This window comes from Varroa destructor, unplaced genomic scaffold (genome assembly GCF_002443255.2).
Source record: "Varroa destructor unplaced genomic scaffold, Vdes_3.0 BEIS01000005.1, whole genome shotgun sequence".
NCBI classification, from domain to species: domain Eukaryota; kingdom Metazoa; phylum Arthropoda; class Arachnida; order Mesostigmata; family Varroidae; genus Varroa; species Varroa destructor.
Genome location: NW_019211458.1, coordinates 33344894 through 33366532, shown reverse-complemented (window position 1 = coordinate 33366532; position 21639 = coordinate 33344894). Strand labels below are relative to the sequence as shown.

General features: G+C 41.0%; 1 protein-coding gene across 45 annotated transcripts in view; it reads left to right on the top strand.

Annotated features, from left to right (window-relative positions):
* LOC111250956 (LHFPL tetraspan subfamily member 6 protein) overlaps positions 1-21639 on the top strand; it is a 111094-nt gene that overhangs the window by 69929 nt on the left and 19526 nt on the right. For 3 of the 45 annotated variants that reach the window (XM_086991020.1, XM_086991019.1, XM_086991021.1), the window contains exons 2-3: positions 13734-13830; positions 16166-16501. The exons of 1 other annotated variant lie outside the window; for it this stretch is intronic. The gene's annotated coding sequence lies outside the window, so the exon portion shown is untranslated. 41 more of the 45 variants (XM_086991004.1, XM_086991003.1, XM_086991002.1 and 38 more) reach the window with 37 other exon arrangements.

Here is a 21639-nt window from a genome sequence, read left to right as displayed (position 1 = left end):
ACATTAAATTATGCTACGCCCGTGTTATGCTGGCATTGGTGGAATGAGTAATAGACAATGTGAATCAAAGCCTGAGTGTTTGAATGATATAAAGTAGAGATGCAAGCATTTATTTTAATTTTTATAACATTTTTTTTGCGAATTGGCTAAAGTACCTGCGCGCGTGAGCACCTATCTTCATTTTTTGGTTTTATCGACTTCAACATGCACCCGATGGCGCCAGTTGCGTTCATGATAAATGCATAGTATATACATGAATACTACAGTGAAGTGGAATTCATTCGGTGTCTTCAAATGCGACGTGGTGGTGGTTTCAGCGCTGCTTCGATCGATCCGTCCGACCGCAATTAGGTGCTGCCCGCAAATATGTCCCGGTATCTACTTATCGTTTATCCGTTTATGTTTTGACGAGAGCTAACACATAGCTTCTATTTTAAATAATGGTCATGAATGACAAGGAGCGAAGGTTCAATTCAGGATAGTATCTTCGTCCCATATAACAATGTAGGAACGACAGGCCGAATTGTACTAGATATGTTAGTACGTGTATGTAGAGTAGCAACTTGTACAGCGGCTACTGAGATAGTCTCTACTTTTGTGAGCAATAATTTATCCGTCGACATATCTTCTCTTCTGTATCGCCAAAAGCGGAACGACAGCTGGGTTGGTCGACGCCATCCACCGTCACAGTGGCCACCAAGTGTGGAAATAAGCCAGCCACTAAGCCAGTCATGTGGAGCGTCTGCGACCTGCCGAAGGAGAGCGTCTTCTGTTGTTAAGCCGACTCTGCGCACGTCTCCGAAAAGTTACTGTCCAGCCGAAAACCAAACAAGACGGGTAAAGTAACAACCAGTGAAACAGAGCGTGATGCAGCTACACTTGACGACAACAGTTGGGTCAAGTCCGACCAAGCCTCGACTGTACCAGCGAAAGCAGACTAAACTTTGTTTATTCTAAGACAGAGAGACGAGCTGGACAGAGGGCGGGGAATTAGAAGCGTGTTGGGGAAGAGGAAGACAGGGATGTGGAGGAGAATGATGTAGCATCGTGGAGGAAAAAGCTCATAAAGTAAAAAGGTGAGGACGGACAAGAAACTGTACAAGAATGTGGTGGCCTAGGAAAGGAACAGAAGGAGAAAAGGAGGAAGATCGAGAACAGGGTACTTCATGCCTGTGGGTGGTTGCTTCTGCTGGAAGCTCTAAGACTCTTCGTGGCTAGCTGCTGAATAAGTAGGTGCATGTTATGGCTTCTGGTACCAGGATAAGTGCGGGGGTGAGTCGAGTCCTACTACTTTAGCCGTTGCTCGTTCTGGGTGTTGGTTAGACGGGACAACATGTTAATTATTCAGTACGATGGCGGCGATAGCAGCAACAGAAAACTGAGAGAAGATTCTTCTGTTCGTGGAAGGCACAACAGCCCACGAGTATGCAGTAAGCGAGGAAAGCGGTCGAGATGGGATAGCACAAAAAGCACAGGCACACGACTACACGAAAGACTAAAAGGATAAGGGATGGAAACGTTGGCCTGCGTGAACTGTATGGTTCCGCAGAAAGGCATTGCTTCGCGGCGGTAGACTGCTGGACAACGACGCTTGAGTGAGTCCCTATGCGACTGAATGAGTGAACGAGAGGCGTAGGGTCTGTTCCCTTAAGTGGGTAGGGGGCGAACTGTAACGACAGCGGCTGCAGCTGACTTAAGACGACTTGAAACAACGACAACAACAACAATAGCAATTTTAGGAGCACAACGAGACAACATCGGTGGCGACAATTGGCGACTGACAATCTTCATGATTATCAAAAAAAAGAATCATATTTACTTTGCTTATGATTTGTAAAGATCTATAGCAAAAAAGACAGATTCCAAGATATGGAATTCGACTGCCCAGGTGTATTTGCGCTGCCTCTCTTGTAAAGATGATTTATTAAAGGCTTGGATTGTTTATTAAATGCATTTTATTATTAGCCAGCGTCGTCCTTGTCTTATGCATCCATAGATACGCAACCGAACAAAACGAGCATATAAATCTGAAAAATCGAAAAGAGATGGCTTCATTATGACAAATTGGCAACACTTACCTATTTGATTCAGTTCAGAGAACAACATAGCCTTATACAAATTTGGCTTCCATATTTGCGGGGAAAAAGCATAAATAGCCCACGGACATTGTAGCAAGGGTTGAATTAAAATAATATTCTCGTCGATTGAAAAATGAAGTTGCAAAAAAACACGCCCCATTGTCGGCTTTCTGTTAAAAAACAATCGGAGCAAAGTACTGCAAACTTTTATAAACCAATTATCACGTATTCACGGTAAAGCTGAGCCCTTAGCTTTTAAAGCCAAAAAGGTACCTTCAACGGTATTCAACATATGTTCGCCAAATGCCCTCCCAGGCCGTTAAAAATGTCGTAGCTAATTATTTTTAAAATAAATTTCCACATTTGCGTTTCGCACTACACTTTCAAGCCAAATCTGTATATGTATCCATTCTTCATGCAGCGTTAGAGGATTCTATCATCTTGACGCACTAAGGGTATGGTATGAAGATAGGGAACGCCAAAGAGAAGCTGTAATTTATACCGAGGAAGTATGTAGAATTCCGTTGACTGTCGCACACTGACTTGCGTAGTCTTTTATCAAGACTCTAAGTATATTTCTTGTCGGGTGAAAACTTTTAATTTAGATTTGCGGCGGCCACATAGTTCTAAGCTAAGTGAGGTTTCATCTTATGCTGAAAGGCTATTTCAACACAAACTGAAACAGGCTTGTAATACGTTTTCGTTGAACACATAGACATGTTATGGTCGAGCGTACTAGTGCACAACGGCTAGATTAAGCAATAGGGCGTTAACTCCCTAATCAGTTATGGACGCCTATAGCGTAGCCAAGCTGAAATGGGCTGTGAATAATTTTTATGAATACATAATAGCACAATTAACAAGTACTGTTAAATTGCTTAAAAAGAATCTAAAGCCTAATTTCAGAAAACGACACTAATATAACTCTAGCGAAACAAATAACAATAATAATAATCGTTTTTATTCTTCTGGTTGCGTGTAATTCCAGCGATAAAACGATCTCGTGCAAGGAGTTCCCCTATAGTCCTTCATTTGTGACACACCATGGCCATTTGCTTTTTGTGACGTCCTCTATTGCCGATTAGCCCATACATTCATGGCCCCCTTCCCTATTTTTGCCAAGCTCTCAGTTGCCCGAAGAGCCACTCAAGCAATTTAATTGGATTCGTCTTGCACAGTGGTTGTCGTTCCTGTCGTGTACCTTAACGCCGACGCTCATTCAGTTGCCATGCGCCGAAAGGCAGCCAACACCACTTCCCTTTTCCTGTCTTTCTTTTATTCATTCCCTCTATTACGCTCTCATGTAGGTTCTCTTCCTTTCTCTATATAATAGAGGTAAAATGGTGCTTTCCTCGCTTCGATTTCTGTTCTTCGCCTAACTTGAAGTCGTAACAGCGGTCTTGTATCTGTAATAGAAGTAGCGGCGATAACGGTGGCGGCGACAATCGTGACGCAAAGAATTGGTTGTTTGTTTGAACGAACCTGCACGGTCGTACAAGGGTACCCGAAAGCTCGATCGCTTTGTGGCTGTTTTTCCCTTTCTTCTTTCCTTGATACCTTCCAGGCTCGTCACTGGGCCCTTCTTCTCCCCTCGTCCTCCTTTCTCGTCAGTCAGTTATCCGTCCATTCGTTCGCTCCCCCGGTGATAGGTAAGTTGGCTGGCCAGTTGACGTGTAGAATGCAACGAGGGCCTAACCCAATTTATCAGTGCGAGCAGCACAACGGCCTTACTTGCGGGCCTTGTGCCCTACTTACGGGTGCTCTGCTTCTATCGCGTATTTTGCTTTTCTTTATGGCTTGCCTGAGGTGAAAAACACGTGTCTTCTGCTTTGCTTCGTCGTGTACAGGACTTCAAATCTGGAGTCGTATTTCTGCTGCTGGATGTTACGAAACCCCTAGGGTTGGTTGGCTTGTCATCTTTCTTGTTTTCCCTCCAAAAACCACTAGCAGAGGCCCGTGCGACAAGGAAGTGCATAACAGCAGTGATAGCCGTAATGGCAACCACAAACATCAGTAATTTCGGCTCGCTGCTGGCCCTTTACCCTTTTTCGTTCATTCACGTCGTCAGTCCTATAACTGTCGGATTCTCGACGCTGCCAATCCCATAGGTTAGAGCCTAGAACCTTAAGTGTATGTTATTTAGTACTAAATCATTGTCTGGCAGTAAAACGTCCTCCTATCAGGATACATGTTTGCGTGTGCAAATATATGTATATAATGAAGCGGATGAGTAAGTCATCTCCATTTTTTGCGTATTATACTAGTTTCAAGCAATAATTAAATATTTAAAACTGGGTATAATCATAGGAAGCTAGAAATGACTCTTTTAACCGTAACATAATACTCGCATTTGTCGGCTTACCAATGATCCGTACCGTAGATACAATAACATATCATTTATTATTGAATAAATATATGCAATAAAAAAGAAGGAATATAAAATCGTGAGAAATATTTATTCTTTATTATAAAAAGCTGAAAACTAATTCCAATAGCAATGTCAAAAAGAGTTTATTACGTGAGTTATTCTTATTATATACACGATCACCTTCAATGGATGGAGCAACTTCGATAACAAGCCAGGCCTATTTTGTATGTATTATTATTTCTCAGCCTGGCTCTTTGGTTAGTCATCAACTGGGCGTTGAGCCATTAAGACAAGAGTTAAACAACTGACGAGCAACTTAAAATTAGTTTTATTATTAGATTGGACCTGCTGATTCGTTCAATCTTCCCTGCTCTAAAGGCTCAGTACCGCTTCGCTCGTCTATTGAAACCTTCTCGAAGTTTCGCAGACTCTTTGTTTAACGACACCGTCGGCCGCGTTCCATTGGTTTACCCATTATCATCGGTGCCAGCCTGCACAGAGACGTAAAACTGGTAAATACGTCATTTAGGAGGTGAACGAGCGTTCGTTGTATCTGCTTACATTAGCCGTGTCGACCAGTAAAACGGTGACGTTTCTGCCACCAACGGCTCATGTGCTCACTGCAGTAGTAACAGCAGCGATGGTGGTAGGGTCAAAGGCAAACAGCAGATCAGGTCAACTGGAAGGCCTGCTCGACTAGGTTTGGCGTACATGGTAGCAGCAGCAGTAACCTAAGCAAATCGGTAAGCACGACGAAAAGCGGCTCCCCGTTGGGTTTAGCGGTCCCTTCTCATAACAACAGCAGCAGCAAATGGCCAACATGTGGTAGACGCGATGTTGGTGAGCGACGACGGCTGCTGGTAGCAAAACCAGCGACGTGCCAAGGGTACCAGCCAGTTAGCCAGAGCGAATTGCCCCGCCTATTCCCTTGGCTTTTAAAGGTCCCCTTGCACCAAGAGCCTTCACTGACTCGATGACGACCAGGCAACGAGAACCCTCTGCGACATTCGACGGCGTTTCTAACAGGCTCGTTCCCTTTTACCCGTCGCTTTTCGAACCACAATTTTTAACCCAAAATTTATTGAACTCGCGGATCTGCTCTGTATAGGTTTCCGCAGTATCGAAGTCTATGTCTATATGACGTATACTGCATTAAATGTCTTCGTGAGTCCTTGTCATTGAAGTGTACCTCGGTCAAGGACCGACATAGTGTAGAAACAGCCAAGGAACGAGTAATTTTCATGGCGGCACTGGCCTCGAGCTGAAAGTCCCTTTTGACAGAGTAAGGGACAATTTAAGGTGGATTAGAGTGCAACGTGTTGTCTCTCGATGCTGGCATGTTGTTTGCCAGTTTAAGCTCTGACCGCCTTAGAAGAGCCTGCACATGACCATTTTCATCTCTGCATCGCAAGCAGCTCTCGAGGATTTGCGCATCAAGTAAAATCACGGAGCTTAACTTTCGAAAAGAGTGTAGTAAGCAATTCAACTGGGTCTTTTGGGTTCGAACAGCTACGATTGGTCAGCGAGGAGGCGCAGAGAGAAAAAACAACCGGCGTCATGGCTCGTTTAACAGTCGCCCACCCTTTCGCACTTGGCGGTCTGCTACTAAGAAAGGTTTTGCGATTTACAAAAATTATCTTCATGAGTCGATTCACTGAACCAAACCTCTGCAGCCTTCCTAAACCCTCCAAGCGCTGTCTCTAACAGGCAACTTATTCAATACCTCTCCGTGTACGTGGCCATCCTAATCGCTAATGGCTTCTTCGTGCACCAGCTTCTATATCTACGTAACAAAAGAACTACCTATTGCTTGTCGCTGCCGCTGTTATGACTGGGCATATAGTTGAGCAACGAATGGTAAGAACGCAGGTAAGGTTAAGAACAAGCACACCACACACACACAGACACACACACTCACACACACACACACACACACACACACACACACACACACACACAGCGAAATACAGGCTAGATAAGGGATACAAGAGTTCAACTAGAAAGAGTGAATGAACAAAACTTAAGAACCTTTAAGGAGTAATGACAAAATGTGGGGTACAGGAGCAGACAAGATGAGAGACCCGAGAAGGATAAGAATATTAAAGGCTCTGTTAAGCCGGCCACATAAACAGGTGGCAAAAAAGTAGTTAATTCGGTTACTGCTGTTGCCACCCTCGGCTGAAAAGAATAAACCCCTGTTTTGTGGTTCACGATAGCGCCTCGCTCTCGAGTTTCTAGTTAGACATTTGCCTACCTTAATTTTAGCTGCGTTCCGCTTCTTCGACGCACTCGTCTTACCTGAGATCAGAGGCCTTACGTTGCTATGGCGGTCGTTCAGATGGGCTTTCAGCGATTGTTGTTATAAACTAGAAAATGCAGCGAGCGACTCTACCATAACCAGATAACAGCTATTACTGTACTTAAGAGTAACGATGGCTAAAATTTTCGTGTCATAATAATTCTCTGTGTCGTTACTTCTACACATATTTAATGATAGTTAATATGAAATTGTTCTCTTCATTTACATTATTTGTTTAAGGAAGCTGCTGGCAAAAATGAACCAACAACTTGAAACTGAAACTCCTAATAGTATGAAGCAGTCGGATCCGAACCATCAGCGTTATGGTAAAGAAAGTAACCCCTGTCAGGACATAACTCAACGTTTAACAGCCCTGGTAAAGATTAAGTTGATATAGTTACATCGAGCATAAAGTCTCGTTAGGGTGTGAATAGTTGTCGGAATTTATTGTATATTTAAGTTGCATGATGAGGCATAATAATAACAATGCTTTGAAATAAACGATTTGTAATTAACTAAGGCGAATATCCACTTAGACTCAGTGGCTAGACGGCCGACCATAGCGAATAAAGAAAGTCTTAAATGAACGCAGGATACCTCACGTGGGTTATAGTTGCGGAGTACTTTCGCTTTCGAGAGGACTCTGAATGACAACGGGCCTGAGAAACAAAGGCGGCGGCGACGAGCTCTCTAGATCAACAAACATTAACCCCTCAACTATTTCACTATTACTGATTTACTAACACCTGCTAATAAACAAAAATGCTAGCATCTTACTATCGAATCATACTTTGGGGCTCACAGGTTTTACAGTCAGCACTCCCTCGGCGATTATATAGCCATGGACGTTGTATTGATTTTTCAAATCATAACCTGTATCACAGTTAGGCCATTCTAGACGCACTCATCTTGCGCTCTAGGCCTAGTTTCATCTGGCGTTTTAAGGCAGCTATTGTACCGTCATATCTAAAGTATCATCTTGTGACCGATCTCCGCTGTTTGCGAGGCAGTCTTTATTGACCCAGATCCCTTAACGTGGCATGCTAACATGAACCGCTGGTTTTCGATAATGACCTTCGTGATGGAAAGTACAGTAAATAGCATTTTTGCGTACCTAGACACCGATTTCAACAGTTACAGGATAATTCGCTTATTTTGCCGGCTGCCTCTCTAGCGTGTACGATTTTCAGTTAGTTTCCCCAATTCATCGTCTCATTCTTTGGCCGACCCCGTTGAAGGCTAACTCCGCTAACTTCATCCTTCTCCTAAGAAACCGACGGCTAACGGTTCAGCATCGCGTCCCATTGCCGCAGCCAAAATAAAACGAATCGATTGAATTTATTTATTATCAAAATACTCTATATGATTTTTGCTCATAACATTAAAGTAAATACTATTTTAAACACAAATTTACATCCATGGCCGTAGAAGTAGGTACAATACGCATGTGTTTACCAACAAACTATAAAATCAAGTCAGCTCGTACAATTTTTGTAACAGGTATGTAATGGTTGTGAGTATTATGGTCTGGGTGGTTAATGCGTATTTCTTTTATGCCTAATTATGAAAAATTAGGCATACAGCCCCATTGCTTAAAATTTCAGCGTTGACAAAAACTGCCAAATACTGAAAACCAGGAAAAAAAAATAAGGTACTTTGTAAAAGAAAAAGAACACACCAACACTAAAAGACACAAGAGATATTGGGTTAATAGCTGGGTGTAAGGTTGTTATGCCGTTTCATGGGTCTGATGGAAAAATCCCCGCTAAGTTCAGCGAGACTTTACCCCGTGGAGCCAACTATTTGATGATGGACCTCAAAAAGAAATTTTGAGGATACATAGGGATTTACATAAATCAAAGAGATAAGAATGCCCAAAAAAAAAAAAGTGGAACGATTAGCGATATAGATTAGATAGTTTATCGCCCAGTTAATCGACCGGTATCTTGGCATTCAGGAACACTAGCTCAGATAGTAGACAGAAGAAACTCATCACATGCTAAAGTATCGAAATTGACTAACCAACCAGATGGTGCTGGAAATGTAAAGATCGTACGAGGCATGTTTTGAGTATAGCTTGATAGCTTGCGAGCACAGTGACTTTATGGAAAGGCTTTAAAAAAACCACTGTATGACTGCTTTACATCAGAGGTTCTCTAGGTTTTTCTCCTGCTGACGCACAATGAACGAAAGATGTTCCAGTAATCTGTATATGGTTAACGGGCATTGCTAGAATAGTTAGCAACAAAGCTCGAAGTGTGGGTATTCCGACTAACGTCTAAAGGACTCCTCGCTGCTTTATAAAGCACCTTACCGCAGCAACAAAGATTTATCCATATACAGACAGGGCTTTCGAGCGAACTGAGATTACACGCCAGAAAAGTTAAGCAACCGCTTTTGGAAACGCATCCGGCAAAAGGCAAACACCATTCGGCATCACTGACACACCGACACATCAAGCGGATCTACCATCCATCCACCAAGGAAGGTGGCCAATTGCACAAGGCCAGTCCTTGATGGAACAACGTGATAGACAGGGAAGGTAGCCCTCAAAAAAGCATTATAACAAACTTTCCGAGTTACTCACAAACGGTGCTATGATCATCAGTTAAGATTTTTACCAGCCTGTCGTGGTAATGGCTTCCGAGCACAGGCAGAACCGTACGCCAACTTAAGGTGCGCAATTTTCCAGGTAGATGAATCTAGATTAGAGCACACAGGTCGGTGTGCGACCGTGATATTTGTTAGCGTACGGAAAAAAGTAATAGAGGTACATCTTATCCGTCGGAACTTGCAGATCCGCCGTCTAAAGAAAGCGAGTACGGCAGGGCGAAGCCGCCAAGTTCTGCTACGGTAGCAGAATGCAGTTAAGGAAGGCAGGATGTCTAGCTATGTACGTGTGTTACGCAGCCACGTACAAGGTGTCGTCGATGACTTTGAGCGCCATCCATTAATACGTAAACAATGAAATTCTGCCCGACCCGCGCTCACAAAGATCACGACTATGCCCAAATCAAGCGCCAGGTTAAAATAGATGCTAAATAATATAGACGATGGGATAAAGGTTTCCAACGCAGTGAGCACATCCGAGCTACCATGAAGTAAATACCCGCAGAATAAGCGCTCGTTCTCGCAAACAAATCCAAATGTACATATCTATAGTGTAGGAATTGCAAGGACGTACACTATTAGATTGTGGTCTTTTAGAAATCTGAATAATATCATTATATGCGGATCTGGAATACGGCGAGAATAGCGTGAGAAGACGTAAGCAAGACTAAGCGGTAATTAGCAACATAGGTATTATTAACAATAATAATGACTAAAAAATAATGCATTAATCTATGAAATAATAGTAACACTAGTCGTGATAAAACGAACGCGCTTTTTTATTTGTAAATAGGTCCCAAAATTTCTGTTATTTACTGACTTAGTTAATAAGTCTGCGTAGTTCACTGAACAAAGCTTAATACAACCGATTGTGGAACTCATGCACGTAATAGGTACAAGATTTACGCAGCTAGAGCTAAACTATTGGCATTTTAAAAGAAGAAAATTGCTAAGTTACTTGTAATTACTATGAACTCTGAATTTATCTGTCGGCTAGAAATTGCCCCAGTTACCTTTTCACTTTGCATCGATATCGAATGTTAGACATCTCAAAAACATATATTTCCTTTTTGTCTCGAAGATAATTCAAATGAATTAAGCCTATCTTCATTATAATGGCTGTTGTTTCTCATTTCTGGTAGGCATAACCAGCACCTGAATTTGAGAGACTTGCGATAGTGGACAGGGAGCTTCGATACGTCATTGCAATACAGAGCCATTCAACAGACTCGGAGCGTTTAACAACTTCGTCTTGCTACGAAACAATCATGAGCAAAGCAGTTATAATAGTTATAATAAACTTACATATTGTCAACTGGCTGGTGCCATAAACTTCACAAGTTTTAAGGATACGAACCTGAAAACATTAACAACATTCATAACAGACAAAATAACCCGAGTGTTTACCGATTGGTTTTTGTAACTTACAGTTTAGAAAGTTGTTAGTTAATGTTCAGAATCGAAGACCAGGTACTTGTGAGTGATTGGACGCATATGAGTGAACCATATAATGCTTAAATTTTCGTGTTTAAAATATTAACATGTGGAACAACTATGGATTCTGCTTGGAAGAAGGACAAGGTTTCGCAAAAACCTTAAAGCTCTATTTGTTCATGTATTATGTGTCGATGGTGAAGCTTAGACTCTGGCTTTTCCACCAAATGCACACCCGTTTGTTGAATATAAATGGATAAACAAAATCTCCGCGAACGAGGCTAGAAAGCAACATAAGATGAAGTAAACTATATTCGATAGTCATTACAAATAATAAGGGATACTTGATATCTCTCACAGATGCATGGGCGTAAAAAATTTAAATCCAACTACGATCACACAATTTTTTTAAAAGATGAGCAACTCACCATCATTGCTGGCACTAAAAATCATTGTGTGATCTATTGCCAGGTTCCGTTCTCTCTCAAATAAATTTTTGGAAAAAATTTGGAAAGAACGTGAAAAATTGGGGAACAGCCAGGCATTCATGGTCACCAGAACTGAACGGTCAGATTCTTCAATAAGCTCGCTATAATAGCCCGAACAAGGTGGTAGCACCAATAAACGCAATGAAATTTTGTATTGAAGATAGGGCAACCCAAACTACGAGCCAAAAGAAATAACTGATTAAACCCCTATCTCGAACAAAAAGAAGTGCTACAAAAGATTTAAACGAGTTCAGGCAGCATTTACAAACCCAGCAGGCACAGTATTTTCAATATAGTTTATTCACCAGCCCATATTCATTAGACTTTTATAATATATAGTAGATTTGATGAGATAGATTACTTGCGATACTTACAATAGAAACCGAAACAAAAAAAAGCAGTAATATACACGTGTTCCATTTATATTTTTTTAATCATTTATTTAATCAGTTACATAATCCCAATACTAATCTACTTCAACTATCGAGTACTCGATTCCTCATTGTGCTAATGTTTTCTATTATCTACTGTATTAGTCAGAGCAGCTCAAATAGCCTTTAAATGTTACGCTCGGTACTCTATAAAGCATCTGGATAAAGCAAGCCTGCCTTCGTCAGCTCTGATTCAGTGAGGTGACGTATTCATTTCTATGAGATGTATCTTTTTATTTTCACTTTTACAAAACGCTGTCCACAAAAAGCTCGTCATAGGTAACGAGGTCAAGATGGATTCTGACTGCGTCTGTTTTGATTTCTAATGTCACTGTGGATAAAGTTAAAAGACAGATGTGTCCATTTTCTTACAGGCTAGCAGCGACTGGACAGACATTTAATGACAATGTTTATAAAGCGTGTTTCAGTTATTATGCAGCATATTTAATCGGAAACAAAACGCTCTTTATCAATTGGCATCAGCTTTTCCCGTGGTTTTGGATGTCAGAGGATTTATTGGACTCTTTCACGTTCCGAATGTTTCATCTGGCTGACGTGTCTTATTCGCGGTTTCAGAAACGTTATTTTTTGGGAAATGAAAACCCCAGTATGACCTTGGCTTATGATCATCCGTGATGGTATGGATATGCTTTCTTCAATTTTATATATATGTTTATTAATATATTATTAGCATTATGTGTGTATGAAAGAGACGCCAGCAGCAAGGACGGTGTAATGCGTTTCTTTGAGAGAATTTTCGAACTCTATTTCGAAGAGAACTACAGTTTTAATTGGGTCGAAGAGAACACCGAAAATTTTTCTCGATTCCGCGAGGCCTTTCAGCGTTCTGCAATGAAATCTCCAAATACGTCTCCTCTCTGCCAGTTTCAATTAACTAAAAAGTATATTTAGGGCCCCCTTAGCCTACTTCGAGACTCGTCGACGCTGTGATTTGTTCGCGATGCAGCGAGAACTTACAAGGAATAGGATCTACACCGTTTCACGGCTTTAGCATAACTGGGAATTTACACACGTCCTATACCACCTAGGTTTGTATTTAATAGGCGATTATGAATATTTTTACTTAATAAGCCCCCGCTTTGTTCTACGACGTAACGTGTGTTGCATTAGCATTTTGATAAGCTGTTGCGACAATCTATACTTGAACAAGACAAGCGTGAAAAACGTCTTTGTTATATAATTACAATTAATTGTAAACGCTTGAAACATCAACTCTTTTTCATGAAATACTTTATTTTTGATGTTTTCTTAGACGTATCTTGGCGATAGTCATTGAATTCGACAGAGATTATTGATGTTCTGTGATAAATTGCAGCAGTTAGTAAGAGCATTGCTGGTTTTTTTTTCTATAATCCTTATCATCAACTAACATCATTTTTTGCATAGTGCCTGTTAGATAACGATATCGTACACCATATTCCTTCATAAACCGGCCTGTCGAGAGTCCACGAAGAAAAAAAGCTTCATAGGTAAATGATGTAACAACCTATAGCTCGTATTGCGACTTAAACAGAGAACGGTTAGATTATTCGACCATACTAATCTTGGTAGTTGCCCCCACGCAATCGAGAGGGCACTTCGTATACAGTGTATAATATAGACAGGCAAGCGACAGATGGCAAACCTACCTCAGAATGCTGACTCCAGCATGCAAGCTACAAGGAGGAAACACCCCTAAATAATACGAAGTTGATTTCTTTTTTGCTTCAAAGTTGTGAACGTTTCAGGGTGTACGAGTTCAGTCGGGGCCACTTACCATTTTGGCCCGCTTTTATCTACTAGAAAACTGAATGGTCTGTCATAAGAGATCGTCGCTCGACTTTACCGTTTCGATAATATAAAGTACTAAAGAATCGGCCAGCGAGATTGTCTGATTTGTCTCATTTCAGTATCCATAGTTGACTTGTGCGCACGTGAGAGCGTAGCGGTCCATTAGCCATGACAAGCGTTATTTAAATCTATTCATTCTATTTATTGAGGAATTTTACGTACTGATTATTACAGGAAGTCTTCAGCGAGTTCTCGTTCCTGGGACCAAGGGGTGGCTCGCTCGCAATAAGTCAACACGACATCAAATAAAATAGACCCATCTGACAGGCAGGTCAAAGATGAACGGATTTTTCCCTTGCGCAAATATCACAGGATAATTTCACGGTGGCCTAGCGAAGTGAAGAAACATATCTGTAGATAATTTAATTATCTTGCTCTTGACGCTAACAAAAGGAATCCCAGCGACAGGAAGATAGTTTTTCTATAATACGTTTTATACTTGCACCTTATCTGAAGTTCCGTTTGTTACATATAAATGAATGAATGAATGAAATGCGCTCGGCTTTACATGTTATACCAGTCATAATAATTTAATGAATCAAGTACTTACAAAGACAATACTTTTAATCAAGCACTTGACACAAAATCAAAAAAAAAACGTCTAGACGATAATCAGACGTCGTAGTTGAAGATGCATCCCACGTGTGTATATAGCATATATTTGATCTGTGATACGCATGGATTATACGATATAATTATACATAGACTCGCGAAATCTTGATTCTTACAACCCGGTATCAAGTATTGCATGTACCGGCCTCCTACATGATATTGACTACTTGAATTACTGTCCACTTATAGACACATAGATGGACAATACAGAGCTTCACACAGATCGAGACTGCTTAGGAATTGCTATGATTCTAACTATTATTGACATCGTCGACAGGGGGCTCTACTTGGTGCTTTCTCGTTTTCTTTATTCCATCAATGTACTGCCCGACTTATGTTCATTCGGTATTTGTCCTACGCTTAGTAAAAATTCCCCCGTCAATTAAAGTTGTAAATTAGCTATGGCTGGTTTGTTTTCGTTGAGAATCGGAGAACGTTTAGGGGGCCTTTGTTTGTGTTGTTACGACGGGCTTCTACCATTTGCTCTATGATCTTCTTTTGCCTATGAGAGGCCGTTTAATGGCCTCTTTGTCGAACGGCCCTCCCTTCAACGAGAAAGGAGCACAGATATTTAAGTGACCTACACTGCAGAGTTCAAATATCGTCTGCAACAACCGGCAGTGGCTATCGTCGTTATCGCTTTTTGATAAAGTTTCGTTCGCTTTTTCTCATCAGTGGTATAACCGAACCACTGTAAGCAAAGTAATAGTAGTAAGGTGACTACCGATGTGTGTGGTTGTACCGATGTCATCAGCTATCTCTGAGCATGCGCTATATCAATGGACGACGTAATTGGTTCGCCTCGCTCTGCTTTATTAGCCACCGAGGGCGGCGGTAGCAAAATGCAACTCCTTTTACTATTCCTTCTATTATGGTTCCTAAAGGATTTTCGAGTGTGATACATACGGTGTATCTCAAAGGCGCAAAATCGCGTCTCAACACTCGTCGTCGCACAACCAATCAGATATCTTTCACTTTCACTGTCTTTCTCCTTTCCTCTAGAAGAGCACAGGACTCGAAGGTCAAGCTGAACCTAATAAATTTCACAGCCTGCACGTAACCAGTTGCGGCTGTTTGTGTCTGTCTAGAAGCCAAACAGACGTCATCCCCTATGTACATAGATGCACACCGAAGTCGCCATTTCCGGCAGAGTCACCGAAACGTGCGTTTATAACGGAAAACGGGTGCGCAGAATCCGTGTATAGTTATTTACTGTGAACGGAACGCTTCACGTAAGAGCCAAACATCAGTGGATTAAATCGGCGTCTTTTAAAGTAATTAATCACTCAGTCAGTCAGTCAGTCAGTCAGTCGCCATATGCCGGCACGAGTGGCCATGCTGTGTGAAAATATAGTAAGAGAAAGTGCTCAAAGGGACAGGTGGTGAAACCGCGTCAATTAGTAGCGGAATTTCCAGCTTTAAGAACAGACTGTAGCAAATAGATAACAGGGGCCACGTAGACTATGCTTAGTGTTTTTCCGTGTCGGGAGGCGTTCGACGCCCATAGTTAACACGGCCGAGACATATAGAAATATTCAACTGGTTTCTATTAAATGTGCAAGCAGACTGAAGGAATAAAAACTATACAGACTGCCATATAAAAACTCTTCCGGTCGTTCACAATATAACAGTCTGTGGCCAATTTCTCGCCCATAACAAGGAGCGAATTCTACAGGAGCAAATAGCATTAGTGAATATGTCCGTGCATTCAGTGGTCATCGTGTATTGATAATTCGCTAATGCTGTCAAAGTCGTATCATTCGCGTTCCCTCAGAAACGGCAGTCGTTGAAATGTAACGGAGAGACCGTATGCATATTTAGGAAGCGAAGCCCAAGGATATAAAGTCTGTGGCATTTGCTAGAAGGCACACTTAAATCATCATAGATATGCTGCCTCGTTAGCTCTTGTTGATCTGGTTAGAATCACTAGTTTAGATGCAGTAACTATCTAAGCTTGACTCAACATGCTCTTTTCATTATTAACTTGCAGCCAGCAGTCGATGCCCACATTACCATCGCCTCGTTCGGGATAAGTTAACCCTAGTTTTCTCGTGGACTTCGTCACTCGACAGGACGATTTATTTAATGCGACCCGCAAGAAAAATTAGTGTCCAAGTTATCGTCTACTTTGTGAAGTGCATTCGAATTTTTTTTTTTATTAGAAAGACGATTGAATAGTCCTAAATCAAGAACAACATGTTAATCATTGAACTTAAGCGAAAAGTAGTAAAAAAAGAAGTGATGAAAGGTCCCCACCTCTCGGTTGGAAGCAGGAATGGGTCGTCATTACGGAAGGTGGCTCTTGGTCGCACAAGCCAAGACGATCCTTAGTAAGTAGCTACAGCAAGCAGATGTAGAAGGTATTCACTCGTCTATCTCGTACCTCATTATTGTTTAGTATTTAAGTTGTTAGGCATTATCTGGATTTTTCTCTAAGAAAAGTTGCCTAGTAACAATATGCTGTATTGATCATTTGCCAGCGCTATATTGTGAACCAGCAATGGTTACCTGTTTCATGGTTGCCAATCGTAACATCCTGAGAAATCTACGAACCCAACCCATATTTCATTGTTCAGTAGTTTAAGTAGACCGTGAAAATGAACAGCTTCGTTAGCTTTTGTCCTACCAAATTTGAGCAAGGGGAGAATCCGGTTCCGGAACTGCTCAGATTGTTCATATGTAGTGCTGCTTTTCAACAAAGTGGCGTATATAGAAAACCATCGCCAGGTTTCTTTGATTTATGGTTTGAAAAGACTGGACACTATTATATACATATTATTGGAACAAAATGGACTCGTCCCAAAATGCTCGATCCTCAAACAATTGCTACATGTAGTATCTTATTGTGACATATTTCTCAATAGGGTTAAAGGATCTATCACAGTATCTATTTTTACCAGATTGGTAAGGTTGATCTTGATCTGCTGCTACCGACGACTATTGAGTTGGGTATTCATATAAACATTACAAATTAGTACCATTTCTATTTATCTAAAAAGTGTACCGAGTGAAAATAAAGAAAACGCTTTTAGCTGGCCCATCCTTGCTCCTCTAGGGCATGCTTATCACTCTGTTCCAATGCAATCTTTATTTTTTATGTAGGTCTCTACTTCCTATCTGAAGCAAAATATACCGTTTACGACCTTAGTGCTTTTCATATGAATTGTCATGTCACACTATAAGTGCTTGTAAGTGCCATCTCTCGACGGTTTCGGATAATGGTATAACAGTTAAGAAGTAATGACTGCTTTCTTCAAATGTTTATTTACTCCTTTGTTTCTCCACTGTTTTTTTTTTGTTTCTAGAGATCATTTGACCCTTTTTCTCTTAGGTATACCAAAGGACAAATAAGCCTGACATAATGCAGCCTGGTGTATTTGTATCATGCACAGTGAGGACCCTATAGCTAATGGGCCCTCTTTAAGGAGGCCCACTAACTTATAACCACCGGTAACTTAGAGTTGGAAGACGCGCATCACTCTCCCCCGATCACCACTTTCCACTAATCGGGCAATCAAAGTTAATAAAAGCTTTGACAGACAACTTGCTAAGTACTCCAAAAAGGGATCGCAAAGATCCTATTATCGTCAGTCGTCTGGAATCCATAATATTTTATCAAAAATCAGAGGGAAGTCTGGTGCCCTGTGAGAGACATAAGGGAACACGACTTCTCGTTATATATCATTCAATACCTAACCTGGCGTCGAATAATACGAAGCTACATTGACAGATTACTGCACAATAATTATAGGTTGGAAAGTGGGCCCATTACATCAGCACAAAAAAATTCAGGGTAAGAGCATAAGACCATGGTTACGCTCGATCCAAAATAGAGCGTGATTTTAACCTTGGGGGTCTCAGGGCGATTTATACTATAGAAAATGTTTGAAAAAAGCAAGGACCGTATAAAAAACATTTATATATGGTCCTAGTATATTCAGTCCAACAAAAAAAAGCGCGATAGGCAAGTTAACATCATCCTTCACCGTGACGATGCCGAATACACATGGCAAAAATCATTTTTTTTGCACTGACCATATCCTTTAGATATCGCACCGGCGTATTACCACCTGCTTCGATAACTGACCTATTAATATTGGTAACAGTATATTTGACGACGATACAAAAAGACTTAGAATTTTTTGGCGGGATTTGTTATTATTACTTACAAAGTGACAGCAAATGTATAATGTTGCTAAAATTTAGTTGAGATGCTATGGTTTTCTATTAGATGAGAAAGAGCCACTAGTTTTTTGCCAGCCTCATATTGCAGATATATCTGAAGTTCCAGTTAAAAAAAAAAAAACTATATTGTGAGAATGAGCTCTCTAGACACCAATACCGTTCCGCTCTTTGATGTATCAACATCGATTTTATCTAATTGTGTTTAATCAGTTAGAACGACTTGTCATTTTTAATTTGATTTGTTTATAATAATGAACCGATAATATAATGATTTTTTATTTGTAATCCCCTCTGTTACGTTTCGACAAAAAAAGCGTTTTTAGTTCTATGTATGGAATACAAATTATTTGTGAGACGGATTAATTTTTAGTATCTATGATGCACCTTGCTTTCATACAATAGAAGTATTATCTACTATAAGGTCTGCATGATATTTTAATAACGCAAATATAAACCTGTGGAAATTATTGACCCGTGACACTGTCCGTTGAGGACGACCTCTTGGGTTTATTTCATGATCTTCAAACATGGATTATTCTGATCTATCATTCGTTGCCCGCAAGTAGTTTGCTGAGAGCTTTCATCGAAGCTCAGTTGGTCGGATTTATGGGCACTCACTCCGATGAACGGCCAAAGGTTCATCATCCCTGCAAATAGTTTATCATGGGCGAAACAGTTCTTTGTATCCCAGCAGCGTGAGAAGCTCCGGCCGCTATACATGTGGCCCCAACTTGTATAGGATAGGACCAGTGGCGGAAAATTTCGCTAAAGTAAAAATGATGTTGGGTAAATCATAACGTAGTGCTGAAATTTCCTTATTAATTGGTAATGAATAACTTGGGTCTGACGATTAACAAGGGCTTTATTTTCTCTCAGGTAAATGTAATATATGTTTTACAACGACCATAGTGTCTACACTCCGCTATGAGGATGTCCTATAATAGTAAGCAGAAATAATCTTTGTTACCATAAAAAACGTTCCAGTGTTACAAACGTACTTTACGTTGACGTTAAGTTTTGTTAGCGTTGTAAAAAATGGCGATAATGTAATGCGATTTTTAACTGATTTGAAATAAATTCATATGATACCTGCATTTTCTCTATGGGTTATTGTGTAAAAACGCAAAAACTTTAGTACTCGAAACGCCGACAACTATATTTCTCGTACCGGCAGGATGCTGAATTTGAAGGTGCACTCGCTAAAGGACCTTTGATTAAGGTGCAAACGAGTAGACAGTTTATGCTTGTTACAGTATTGAACTGATTGGAAATAGTCATGTATGTACTATCAGTTCCGGAAAGGAAGACGTTGACAAAAGCCACTGAGCCGAAAAATACCGTGGGAAGCCATGCAGCGGGTTAGAATCGTTAGCTATTCCCTATGCCTGTCCCTGACATACATATCCATTATACAGATACCCACTACAGAAATCTTTGGTTTTCTGACTCTAAGCAACTCAGCGATTGCTCATGCATTGCCACCGGAGCAGTCAATAATATTCAGAACACTCTAATTGATCATGGCTTCAGATGCCCTTGGCGTGCGTTCACCTATATTGCTTCTACAATGCATATATTATAACATAATCAGCTACGTCCTAATCGATGTTGTTTTTCGATAAGGTCGAGTCCTTATGAAATTTAAGCTCGAAGATGTTTGACCATCTAATAAGCTTCGGAGCAGATTTTATAATTATTATTCAACTAGTATTCGCACACTGAAAATATGTCTGCTAATTACATTACAGTAAAGATTCCGTAGAGGTGTTCTTTGAGTATCTGAAAAACGAGACAATACTAATGGCTTGTTTGCCCTCTGGGCATCGGCTGTCTTGTCAGTTGTCCAGGCGCAAAATGACCGTTTCGAAATAAACTTACCCTTGATGCCTCACCGACTCATGTCTAGCTCAAAAGGATTATCAAGTATACATTTCACTACAGATAATATTCAGATTCTTCAAACCACTTAAACATACAGCCGGCTTTTTTGAGTCTGTACTGAACCTTCTTCCGCTGATCAGCCCAACTCCGATTTAGGCGACTGAGCGTGTTTTGCGTTCTGCAGGTGACTGCATAAGTAATCTACTTCTCTATTCATGTGTTCTTCAGATCAAACTGAAGCCAATACCTTCTCGTCACTCCATCAGCAGGCAGACAATAATGAACGAGCGCACCCGGGCACTAGAGCGAGAACTAACAAAAAGATTTCGACAAAGGGTTCTCGCTGGAAAAGGTTCTGCAGGTTAAATCGGTCTGTTTATTTTTTTAGTGTTTACTCTGTACCCCCAGATTTTGTACAAATACAACATGAAGAAGTCATCAAATAAGTGTCGTTAAGACCATCTTGAACACTTATCGTAATCCAATATCATATCTCTTCATAGGGGTTAGCACAGTAACATGGAAAAAAACAGCTTATACATCGAAGTGGTTTATGTAGAGCATAGTAAGTAACAAGTTATCGTAGCTTGAGGCGATACCTCAACAACACTTCCTTCAAAAATAACATCTAGTCCTATTCGTGAAAAATCCCGTAAGCTATCTCTGATAAGACCTTAAGTAGCTGTTCCTTTGTATTCGATTTCGACTGTTCTGCAATAAGCGATGCCCAACGCGTACAATATCATCTAAGATCGCGAAGGATTTTTTTACACGAAGATGAGGACAATGATGCCGGCGAAAGGGTAAGACGCTGTACCTTCTGTCCCCACGACTGGACGCGTCGATATTAACCAAGCGGCATCATCGTGTGCGTGTTGCACAGCGGATTGCCACACAAACTATCGGCGAATAGATTCTATTCCATTCTCGCGCGACACGGTGGCGCTTTTTTGCAATGAACTGTCGTTAGCCCAGCAGAAGCAGAAGTGGCGAATGCTACGGTGGATAGTCAGCGCTTATTACTGTTAGACTATAACGTTGCTTTCAAATTGAAGTTTAATGGTCGTCGGCTTGCTGTAAATTGTTCTTGTCCTAGTGAGGTGAACGGGTGTAGTAACGCATCTGCCACTGTCTCCTAAAAAAGAAGGGAAGGGAAGGGGTAAAAAGTTGGACTTGTGCAGAATGGATTGCTAAGCGGAAGAGCGTTGCTGGCAGCTGAAATGAACAGAGAGGTCGGGCGGCATTCATAGTGGGCAGGGTTTCGATGTTCACGGTATGGAGTGTGGCAGACTCTGTCTGGGAAAGCGAACATTAAGTACACGCGCAAGGCGCGTCTAAATGGTGGATGTAGTCGCCGTTTTCCACCTCGTTATTCTCGTTTCCGGTTCGTCGTAGTGGTGGG